Below are 12193 nucleotides of genomic sequence, written 5' to 3' on the forward strand. Positions count from 1 at the left end.
TGGCGGCATTGCACAAGTCGAACGAGTTATTCATCTACGATATAAATCTTTCTGTTGAATACTCTGTATACCAGTAACTTCCTCAGCTTTCAGCTATACCCAGTGGGGGGTGTCGCCAAGATGGCAGCAGCATTTGACTCTTCCTATGCTCCTTTGCTGACCTGTTGTGCAAAGCACCGAATTGCACCCGATACAGGGCCTCACAGTGGCATAACAGCAGACGGGACCCAACCCTGACTGCCCCGGATGGGGCCCAATTACACCATGGTACACCATGCCCGAGAAGCCGCCAAGTGCGTCCGGAGAGCTAACACAGCCAAGATGGTGACCGCCATGCCAAAGACAGGCGCAGAGTCCAGAGTGTAGGAAGCTGGCTTTTTATGTAGTGGGCCAATGTAAGGGCACACCATGCAAAAAGTCTAGATTAACTTTATTGGTTTACAGGGTTTACATTAATAATCCCAAGTCCTCTATTTGTAGTAGTGTGGTCGAGCAGCTTGGGCTTATCAGAGGGGAGTGTAAGCATTTGTTGCCCACACTGAGTCAATTAATGAGACGCACACTCAAAAACAAATCCGAGACCTATTTATAAAAAGTAACACAGATTTTTATATGAATTTGAAGCCTCTGGACTGGATATGCTAAATTCACTAGCCACACCTCCTCCAGCAGGATGATCACCTTCCTCTGTGCAGGCATTGCTCCTGGCCTCTGAGAGCACGGGGTCTCACCTGTAGGGAGTCAGAAACTCCTCTGTGGGGGCAGCTGAACGATACCAAACAGCCAGCACACTAAGTGACTAGTAGGGATGCAGGGGGCATGTCTAACTTGCACAAATCCGATACTGGCATCAGTATGGATTCATTAAGACAACATGTTTCATACCAAACCTCAGTATTTTCAGTGAAGCTATTATGCAGTTGGGTAACTCGTAATGACCGGTGCCCAGCACACACCTTTAAAATGGCTTCCTGATTACTTGCAGTGTCAGGCAATGGAATTAGACATCATGGGGTCAAGCAGATGTGTCCTCACATGTAATATAATGCGCCATGTCTTAGTTCTAAGTCCGGCTGACTTACATATAGTACATGCAGTGTACTTGGGCACTGCATACAGGGAGTGGGCAATGTTGTGTTTTTGGAATGGCTTGCACCATTTCACGCATCCTGCAATAGCAGTCTTCATGCAGTTTGTGTGTGTGTCCCTTAGGGTGGCATAATACATGCTGCTACCTTTTGGGGCCCTCTTTAGTACCCGTACTGTGTGTACCAGGGTCCATTTTACCAGAGACTTAGAAGGGTGCTAACGTCCTTGTCAATTGGGTTACAATTTAGCATTTGTCTTGTTTTAGGGAAAAAGCACTGGGACTGAGGTCTGGTTAGCAAGGACCCAGCGCACTACCAATTAACAACATCAGTACCAGTGAGTAAAAAGTGGAGGTGACCATGTTAAAAAGTGGCACTTTCCTATACCAAGCAAAAGATGAGCAGATCTAGCGGGGCCACACTGGCACCAGGAACATCACACAGCCAGAAAGTGGCAGCAACACCACTATACAACAGTGCTGCCAGCACCGCCTGCACTGCATGGTGATCCGCTCTGGTGAACTGCACAGGCCATGATGGGGTTGAAGAAGACCCAGGCGGCTGACCATCAGAATACACCATGACGGTACACCAGCATAAACGCCCGCTCCTCACTGCCCTGAGTACCTCGGCCTGCCTTAAATTGACACAGGAGAGGAGCACGGGCGAGGCTACCCCAGCCCCAGAGGTCACACATCGCTAGATAGAAGCATCATTGCCTTCAAGTCTTGGCGCTGGTAGCGCCACCTGACCTGCACCTAGATCGTCCTACAGACTGCCCAGGCCAGCATCGCATTGGGTTGAATCTGGACGCAGCCTCCCAGGCATAATAGCACGGGAACCCGCACCTCCCCAGGATAAAGCAATCCCCTGCAGACCTTGGCTTACCACTAGAGGTTCGGGGCCTACTTACCAACTGGCGCAGGACCAAGGTGTGCACGGACTGCCTCTACGCTATATCTGCTCTGCCAGCACAATGTGTAGAGCGCCCAAAAAGGACTTCGTAGATGGGAACAGCACGGGTCAAAAAAGAGCACTACCTGAAGGGCATGCACAAATGCGCTGCTGGGGCACCTGCTGAAGAATGCCAGTAGGCCGGGCCCCACCTCCAGGCCGACGGTTAACAATGAAGCACTCCTCACAAGGACCTTCATGGAGTCCCTCTTCTGCTCTTTGCAATAAGCCCTCCAGGCATTAAAGCGAGAACTGTGACATGATATGCTACGGCTGCAACAAGGATTAGAGGCGGTGGGTGATAGGGGCGCTAACGCTGCAGACCAGGGGGACAGGCATCTGCAATAGAAGGTCTTTCGCCTTTAAGAGCAGCACACCACCCTATAAGCCCACACAGAGGTCCTGGAGAACCGCTCCCGTAGAAACACCATCCGCATAACAGGGGCACCTTTGCGAGCGGACGGCTCGGACATAAGGGGATATGTTCAGGCGTTCTTCCATCACATCATCGGTGCAGATGAAGAGACATCTCTACAATGCAACCGCACGTATAGAGTGGGCTGTGCTAGTGGGGATGCCCCTGGACATCTTAACGTGTGTACGACTTTCAACTCAAAGAAAACATTATGCAGATGGAGTGAACCACATTATGTGGCACATGCTGCAGTGGGTTCTGAAGTCTAAGTGGGCTCAGCGGCAAAGCAACATGTTGAAGTCCATCTAGATGTCATAGTAGACTGGGAAAGATCTGCAGTGGTGGCTGTTTGACTTTCATTAGACTGGTGGCACATCACTCTCCCTCTCTAGCTCTCCTTCCCAGGGTACTGACAAAGATGAAGAAAGACTTGGCCCATGGCATGCTAGTGGTCCTGAATCAGGCAAGGAGAGTGTGGTGTTTGGATATTCTGGCCATGAGCACATGTCCTCCTATCCAGCTGCCCCTTCTGGAGGACATCCTATCGCAACAGCAGGGACAAGTCTTTCAATTAAGCCTGCAGAACCTACACCTCAATATGTGGTGATTGAGTGGCATAAAATTATGGTTTCGAATCTTCCTCCTGAAGTGGTTGTTGTCATTCTGGCAGCCAGGTGTCCATCCACTAAAACTGTATATGTGGGACGCTGGGAAAGGTTTGTTGTCTAGTGTTCCTCCTGTAACATTCAACCCTTACAAGCCAAGCTATCCGACATCCTGATGCTTTGTCTTTCCCTAGTCCAGCATGCCTTACTGTTACAACACATTAAATCATAATGAAGAATCCAAACTCCTGGGAACAACTCCCCTACAATTACAAAAAGGTTCTTGCCCGTAAACAGAGAGCAGTTTTTGAAACTCATAGCAGCATGCAAATCAGGGTCCCCACTAGACCCCTGCCCCCCAGAAATTATACATTTAGCTTCAAGGGTCTTTGAAGAACAACTTACACAAATCCTCAACAAAGTGCTCTGCTCAGGACATATTCCCACTGAATGGAAGATGGCATCCATCCTGCCCAAACTGAAAAAAGCAATCTTGACCCCAAGGAACTTAGTAGTTATAGGCCCATTTCTAGACTTCCTTTCCTGGACAAACTACTTGAAAGAGCATTAAATAACGAATTGATGGCCATCATCTACAGCAACAATCTACTGGACCCCTCCCAATACTGTTTTAGAAAGGCTCACAGCACGGAAATGGCCCTGCTTGCTACCTCTGAAGAACTCAAATGGACTATGGATAAAGGCGGTCAAGCTGTCCTGATCTTACTCGATCTCTTGGCGGCCTTTGACACAGTTAACCACACTATCCTGATCAATCTTTCAACTGCAGCAACGGCGGGCCCTTCTTGCCGCACCTCACATCAGTTCTCAAGAAAAAGTAATTCACGTGCAATCAACCCCATACGCCAGCCTCTGAGTGGCGCTACTGTGCTCCAGATCAATACAACATGAAAAAATGAAAAAAGGGGGTGCACAGATAAAATAGTCCAATGAGCCTCAATGTTATGTTTTGATATCCTCTTTATTTCAAAATAGGTTTAAAGTTGATAAAAGGATGGTCAGCCAACGCGTTTCATTCCCTCAAGGGGAACTTCATCAGGGCTTGAGTCAAGTCTGTTTGTTCTTAAAAAATGGAACAAGTCTCGAAAGTTTAATGGAATATAGTGTGTTTCACTTGCATTGCAATAGTCGGTAGTCGTACGGTTAGAGATCCTAGTATGGCGGCATGTTCCTCGATCAATCGACTAATGGTGTTGGGAATAAGAGGCGTAGCCCTGACTATACTGAAAAACTTACTAACAAACAGAAGAAACCATGTTTCCGTGGGCAATTTTACGTTTAAACAATTCAGTTTGCCATGTGGGGTGCCACAGGGCTCTTCATTAGGCCTCACCCTCTTCAATTTGTATGTCGCTCCCCTGGTCAATCTGATAAAGTCCCTTGGGTTCTCAGTTGTGTCCTACGCTGATGACACACAAATTGTGGTGTCAATCTCCAAACAGCAGGAAGAAATGGGTCACAGATTTAGCTCCTGTATGATTCAAATCGATCACTGGATGAAAACAAACTGCCTAAAGCTGAATACCGGCAAAACAGAGGTGCTACTTTTCGGAAACAACAGATCTTTTTAGTCGCCAACCATTTGGCCCCAGAATATGGATCCCTTACCAACGCAAGTTCAGAGAGAAAGAAACCTTGGCGTTATCTTTGATGATAAGTTCCACTTTGACCACCAAGTAAAAGCACTCTCTTCCTCCGTGTTTTATACCCTAAAACTAATAAAGAAAATCTGTCCATTCATTCCGAACGAACTTCAAAATACAGTTGTTACCTCCCTGATCCTGACCAAGCTGGACTATGGAAATGCTCTCTTTATTGGTATACGAAAAAAGTCTTTATAAAAAACTCCAAACTCTACAAAATGCAGCCTCCCAACTTCTTGCCGGCATTCCCGAAAATATATCGGCAAACCATTGTTCAATCTGCACTGGCTACCCATAGCAAAACGTCTAGATTTTAAGACACTATCCATAACCTTTAAAGCACTGTATAATACAGGATCAAGCGATTTTCGCAAGAAGTTGATCTGGTACTTCCCAGGCAGAAAGCTCAGATCCTCAGACGCAATGCAACTATCTCCCCTCAGAGCAAAGCGTACTGCCATGAGGGGGGGGGGGGGGCAGGAGCTTTCTACTGAAGGCAGCTACACTGTGGAGCAGCCTACCCCTGGCGATAAGGAAATGTTCCGACTTCCTGATTTTTCGGAAGCAAATAAAAACGTGGCTCTTTACACGCCATTAATCAAGTAGTACTCCCTGCAGCATCGCACTTGCCTCCAGCACCGCCAAGACTCCTTCGGGCATTTGAGCGCTATATAAAACCAGAATCAAATAAAAAATTATGTGTTTCTTGAAGGGGCTATTCTATATGTTCCTGCCACCCCATTTGTGATGCTACAGTGGAACCTTAATTTGGTTCTTACATATTTGATGTGCAGACCATTTGAACCGATTCTCAGCTGCTCTCTCCATCTGCTGACCATAACAACAGTATTTCTCATAACCATAACATCAGCTTGGTAGGGGAGCAGACTCCAGGCTTTGTCCATACAACAAGCATATACATCCTTCTTCCCAGAAAAGTTGACCTCTGGACAAAAGTGGCATTTCTGCTGGAAGTAGTAACACCCTTCCACATAATCCAATCTTCACCTTGCTGACTTCTTACATTCCACCTCACCCCTCTAAGGAGGATGAACGGCTCCACTGTCTTGTTCCTAAGAGGGACCGCAGCTATTCCAGTGATTGGACTAGGGACCATCAATTGGATGGCCAACTCTTTGTGTTCTTCTCTAGAGCAAAGAAGGGACTAGCAGTGAAAAAGAGAACCATCTCTTGATGGACTAGTTTAGGAATTATGCGGTGGGATAGTAAAGACGCAGCACTCAGAAGGCTTGCGCTATCGTATTAACAGAGCTAAGGTTGTTACCACTATGCTGGCGCAGCTCTCATTTCCAGTGATCCAGTCCTGGTTTTCCAGTCATCCGAGCCGTTGAGCGTTCGAGCGCTGAGTACCAGCAGTGAAGGAGACCGCAAGGAGCAGCGAGGGCACCGAGAATCGCTAAAAATCAGCCAAGTAATATCGGGCGGTTTTTCCTTCCAGCCGCTTATCAAACGCTTACCAAGCACCGGTCGGAGCCGTCAGACCGCCAGTCAGCCAGCCAGCCAGCCCAGCGGATAGAGACGGCGTTTTCACCTGTTACATCAGGCGTCTACATCCAGCCGTGGCCTGCGAGCTGGGCCAGACTGTGAGTCAGGCTGTGAGCAGCAGCGGCTGTGGTCATATCTGCGGAGCCCATTCGGTATTGACCGGAAAGGGCTTGACATGGTCTTTGAATACTGACTGCTGTGGTGAAAGCAAGCAGACTGGCCAGCTGCTCGTGATTCATTTGTGAGTCCTTTTTTTCTCCTTTGTTCTCTCTTTTGTATGCCATATATGTCTGAACTGTACCTGCAGCCCTCGTAGCCCTGCATCACCTCGAATAATCCTCGCGGCCGCCGTGTGCAGCGGGACTACAGTCCCCAGGATCCTTAGCGGGAGAAACCCGCCAACGTCAGCAGCTTAACGCACAGAGGCGCATAAAATAACAGTCAGTCCCCGTGACGCGGGATCGCGCGCGGGTTGGCGCCGGGCTGACCCCGGGCAAGGGGCGGGCCCTCTGTGGCCCTCAGTGGCTGAAGTAGGCTGGGCTGGGCTCATTTATTTACATTTAATGTATAATTTTAAATTCATGTTGTATTTAGTGTTACATGTTTATTGTATTGTATAATCACGGCTTGAACATCCTCCCAACGATTAGGTAATCTGCGTAACGCACCTCCAAATTTTTAATTATTTATTGTTTAAATTACTATTAATCCCACTCATTCGGGGTTCGGTTTGTTTCCTGTTCCTCACGTACAAGGATGTCGGCAAAAAAGCTACGCTCGGGGAGATTATTAGGGGGAAGGGCTTGCACGTTGCCAAGATCCAACCCCCTTAGTAACAAGCCCGCCAGTAATCTGGTATTAAAGGGTCAATGCCAGTTGCCACAACTATGGGAGAAGAAGGTCCCTTATGTGGGGAATAAAGATTATGCGGATTCTTTGGTTACTGAAAAATCTTGCCCAGTGCCCCCTGATACGTCTGGTGACAATAAGGGTGTTTTTCTTAATTCTGAGTTTGGGCAACAAAATAATGGGTCTGCTATTCATAAAGGGTTATTACCCATTGATCCTATGGGAGGTTCACAACTAAAGGTGGACAATAAGGAAGAATCTCAGCTGTCTAGTATTGACCTGGAGCTTTGTGGTCGATACTTAGCCGATGGTTCTTTGAAATTACCTGAAGCCTTTAAGTCCCCGATTGGTGCTACTCCCTCTGGTCTTCTGCTCTATAGTAGTACCCCTTCCTTAAAATCGCCAGATATTTTTTCTCAGTATAATATTTCCAAGAGCCCACTCCTTAATTTATCTGGCATTGGTCATATGGGACTTCCTGGTTATCATAAAGTGGAAAAACCGATTTCTGAATCCTTGATTGCATTGGAACATTTGTTGGCTTCCATCTTACAGTTATTGAGTAAATTTGTGGGAAGCTCTGACTGTATTCTGGAATCAGTTACTCAGATATTAAATGTTTTATTGTTAAAACTTCCGGAAAAGTTTCCTGATTTAGTCTCTAAAGTAGGTTTGCAAGAGCATGAGTTAGGTGGCGATCACTTAACTGTAAATGCAAATTCAGCTCAAAATAATCTCGTGGCTACCCCTAAAAATAAGCCCTCTTTAGCTTCCAAATTACCCCTATCTAATTGTGTAAAGATTTTCGACCCTGAAATTGAAGAAGAAAGTGTAGAGGTCGTCATTTCAAAAGCTGAAAAAGAGCTATTTTCTATTTTTGTGCCTGAAATGAAGGGGATAGGGGTGGTTGAAAAAGGAAAAACTAGAAAACAAAGAAAGAACATAGGAAAAAAGAGGAAACCAATCCGTAAATATAGGAAGAAAAGGCAGAGACAAATAATGTTTGAGGATTCTCAGGTTTCAGATACCAAGGCCCATATTTCTGGAGAATCTGTGGGTAGGGAGGTGGCCACTCATTCTCATGACATTTTGAAGCCTTCAGTATCTGGCATAGAAATCTCCCCTGATTGTCCAGTGTCTCCTGGGAATGGCACCCCATTGGATGTAGGAGGGTTGGCAATTCCTCCCTTAGTGGTAGAGTTGCCCGGGTTGGTCCCTTCAGTGCCTGCATCTTTTGATCCTTCCGCCCCTGCTTTCCTTGCCCCGTGTGGCGGTGCGGAATGGCCTTATTATCTGCCTACAAAAATATCAGAAATCTTTGTAGACACTTTGACTGTGGACTTTTTATCGTTATTTGATTCAGATTTACTTTTGAATAGAGCATGGCTACTTAAGTATTTTAAGGATATAAAGAGCCTAAAATTAATTCAATCTAACGATATTGATCTAGTCACTATATCAGGAAGAGTCGCCGCACCCTCTATTAGGGTAAAGTTTTATTCTAAACTTATAGTTAATCTTATTTTGCAACAGGCCGAGAGTTTTCAGTGTAGGGGAATTGACGTATTACCTGTTTTGTCCTTTGAGAGAAATAGTTTTCCTTATAATAGACTCTCTCAGCAGGGCATTGTCCAAGATAGTCTCCCTCCCTTAACTGATGATTTAAAGATTTCGGTCTCGAAAAATATACGTCTGGTGACGCAAGTAAAGCCTGCTCCATTAATCCAGAATATTCCCCCAATAGAAGATAATCTACTGTGGAACTGGTTGCCTGGTGTTTTGGCTACTAAATCTTTAGACAATCCTAAGCTCTTTCGACACCTTTAGCAATAATTTCAAAGTTATCTCTTGGAATGCTGCCGGGATAAACAATAGTCCCGAGAAATTACAATACTTATTTTCTTTGAAAGCTAGCATTATTTGCATCCAAGAGACTTGGTGTGTCAGCAGTTTGTGCGGAGGGAGAGATTATTTTGTTCTTGAGGCAATGGCCTCGCCTTCTAAGAAAGGGCACGCAAAAGGGGGAATTGCGTGCCTCTTGTCGAATAGATTAAAATGGAATTTTACCCATTATGTCGACCCAAGTAACCTTTTCCAGGCGGTGACCCTTCGCCCTTCTATTAGTAGGGGAAACAACAATTCTTTGGTAATAATAAATGTATATATTCCCCCGGATGAATGTTTTAATCCTTTATTGAAGCAAGTTTTTTTATATATCAAACAGATTAAAGAGGTAGAACCGCCTCCCCATGTGTTGTTAGTAGGCGACTTTAATTGTAAAGTTTCTAACTCTAGTTTAGAGTTATTTAGCAACAAATGCAAAGAAGAAGCATGTTATATTCCGCAGATTCTCTTCCCCAATAATATTAAAACTAGTAAGAGAGGGAAATTGTTGCTGGAAGAACTTTCTGCAGCTGAGGGGCTAATAGTGAACGGTAGACTCCCTTCTGATGTCCCTGCAAAATACACTCATAGAACTTCTCAAAGCCAGTCAATTCTGGACTATGTAATCACTGACTATGATATTTTTTCTTTAGTGAAAGATTTGGTGGTTTCACCGACATCTTTTAGTGACCATAATGTGATTACTATAAACTTTTCTCTATTTTTTCCAAATTCCGATTCATGGTCCCTGAATAGTGATATAGTTAATTTTCATAAGGACTCTGGAAGATGTTTTTGGAATTTTAAAGCTAAGAAGGGCCTGGAGTGTATTTTAGGCGAAACTGTTTTAGAATTGAATGACTGGCAGGGTTTTGAATTGATTTATTTTGAGAATTTTATGAAGAAGGTTATTCGTGCTGCTAAAAGATCCACCTCTTCAGTAAAAAGGATCCATGTTCCTAGTTCAATTATCCCTTTAAATAAGGAAATAAATAGATTAGTGCGGGAGCAATTCCTGTGCAGTTCCATTGAAATAAAAAACAAAATATATCTGTTAAAAAGTAGGAGAAGCAGAATTAGGAAGAAACTTAAAAAAGAAAAAGAGGACTCTCTTTGGATACGTTTACGGGAGGCTGTCGCTCATGGCAAAGTCAGACAATTTTGGTCCCTTATTGGTGAGGGTTGTGGAGTCAGAGTTAGTCCTCTCCCTATTCCTATTGCTGAATCGTCATGGATCTCCTTCATTTCCAATCTATATGCTGGGAACGGCGCAGTGTTGGGAAGTGAGCTGCCATTTAGAGCCATTCGAGACGTTGAGTTTTCCATTGAAGCACCTTCAGAGAAAACCATTGAAATGGCTATTAAAGATATGCGTTCCTCTGGAGCAATGGGGCCTGACGAACTTCCCATCTCGATATTGAAGTTAGACCCTGTTTCATGGAGCAAGATACTTTTTCCTTTATTTAGAGCGTGTTTCTGTAGTAGAACGGTGCCTTCTTCTTGGAAAGGGAGCATTTTGGTTCCTTTATTCAAGAAAGGCGATAGGGATAAACCAATGAACTATCGCCAAATAGCCCTTCTTGATGCTATCGGAAAAGTTTTCTCCAAATGTCTCCTATCACTAATTACTGACTGGGTTGAGGTGAATCAGATATTACCCCTCGAACAAACTGGTTTCCGTAAGGGGCATGGTACTTTGGATAACCTTACAGCCCTGCAGGTTATTTTGGATAAATACGTAAGAGTTCGGGGAGGAGGAGTGTATGCGGCTTTTATTGATTTCTCCACAGCATTCGACAAAGTAGATCGTCTTTTGCTGTGGAGAAAGCTAGCAGTTTTGGGTATGCCCCCACTTCTATTAGACCTAGTTCGATCCTTACATACAGACACTTGGTGTTGAGTGCTACAGGGTGGAGAAAGGGGCTTATCACGGGCTATACCATCTATTAATGGATTAAAACAGGGCTGTCTTCTGGCACCATTACTGTTCTCCCTGTATATTGCTGAGCTTCCAGCTTCACTTGCATCTTGTGTTGGCATAGCCCCGGTAGTCTCCTGCCTTTTATATGCAGACGATATTCTTATCCTAGATTTAACTCCTAAAGGTTTAGCTAATCGTCTGCAGGCTTTACATCATTTTGCAGAGACCCACTTCATGAGGATAAATGCCACAAAAAGTAAAATTATGTGCATTACAGGGAGAAAAAAATCTAAATCTGAGAATTTTGGCTGGTCAGTCGGTGGTCAGAAATTGGAGGTGGTTAAAACATATACCTTTTTAGGAAAAATAATTTCTTCAAACCTGAGTGAGAAACCTCATATCGATAATAATTCTCGTAAAGCCCTGTCCCAAGGTAAAAGTTTGAGTGCTCTTTATTCCGCCACAGGGAGAAGACACTTTGCATGTTTACTTGAGGTTTATAGGGCAAAAATTCCATCAACTCTCCTGTATGGAATAGAAGTGGTCGATTTAAAGCATTGGGGTTTTCTACAGACGGTCGAAGGAAAATTATTAAGGTCTATAACCTCTCTTAATTCTGCTTGTTCTGTAGCTTCTTGTAGACTTGAGTTCGGTCTTCGTAGCAGTTGGGTGCAGGGCCTATCTGCCTTAATACGATGGGTCGCCAGCCTCGCTAGAGGTGAAATGGGGACTCTGAGAGCCCTTCTCAAGGGGGAATTGTTGGGAAGTTTTAAAGAGTTCTCCCAAATTGTTAAAAACTTCAGAAAGGCTGTGGCTCTTCTGGAATTAGATGAGAGCACTATTTTTATTATATCTCCCTCCCAGCTAAAATCTCTTCTGAAACAGGCTTCCTGGACTCTTTGTTTTATGTTGGACAAGAAGTCCATGGTAGCTAAGAAGGGAGGTATTCTTCTGACTAATACATATCTAAGGAAGTTTGTCCAACCTTATGTCATCTGGAATTTACCTCATGGTATTCGGAGATTTTGGTTCCTTTTGAGGCAGGACCTATTGCCACTTAATACACTTTTGGCAAAATGGTATGGGTCCTCTCCTTTATGTAACTTATGTAATATGTCTGTACAGGATCGTAATCATGTATTGTTTATATGCCCAGTATTGCGTCCACTTCGCTTAAAGTGGTTAAGATCAATATGTTTGCAATTGGGTATTTTGGATATGAACTCATTTCTGCTGGCTTTATATACTCCTCCAAATGAAATGTTTTGCTTCAATATTTTTAACTTTTTTAAAGGTTTTTTAGCTAT

The 12193-nt window shown here is 44.5% G+C and overlaps 1 protein-coding gene across 5 annotated transcripts in view; it reads left to right on the forward strand.

The window, feature by feature from the left end:
* Nucleotides 1-12193, forward strand: part of LOC146816482 (exportin-5-like) — a 1867381-nt gene that overhangs the window by 931439 nt on the left and 923749 nt on the right. The window lies entirely within an intron of this gene.

This window comes from Triturus cristatus, chromosome 6 (assembly GCF_964204655.1).
Source record: "Triturus cristatus chromosome 6, aTriCri1.1, whole genome shotgun sequence".
Lineage (NCBI taxonomy): Eukaryota > Metazoa > Chordata > Amphibia > Caudata > Salamandridae > Triturus > Triturus cristatus.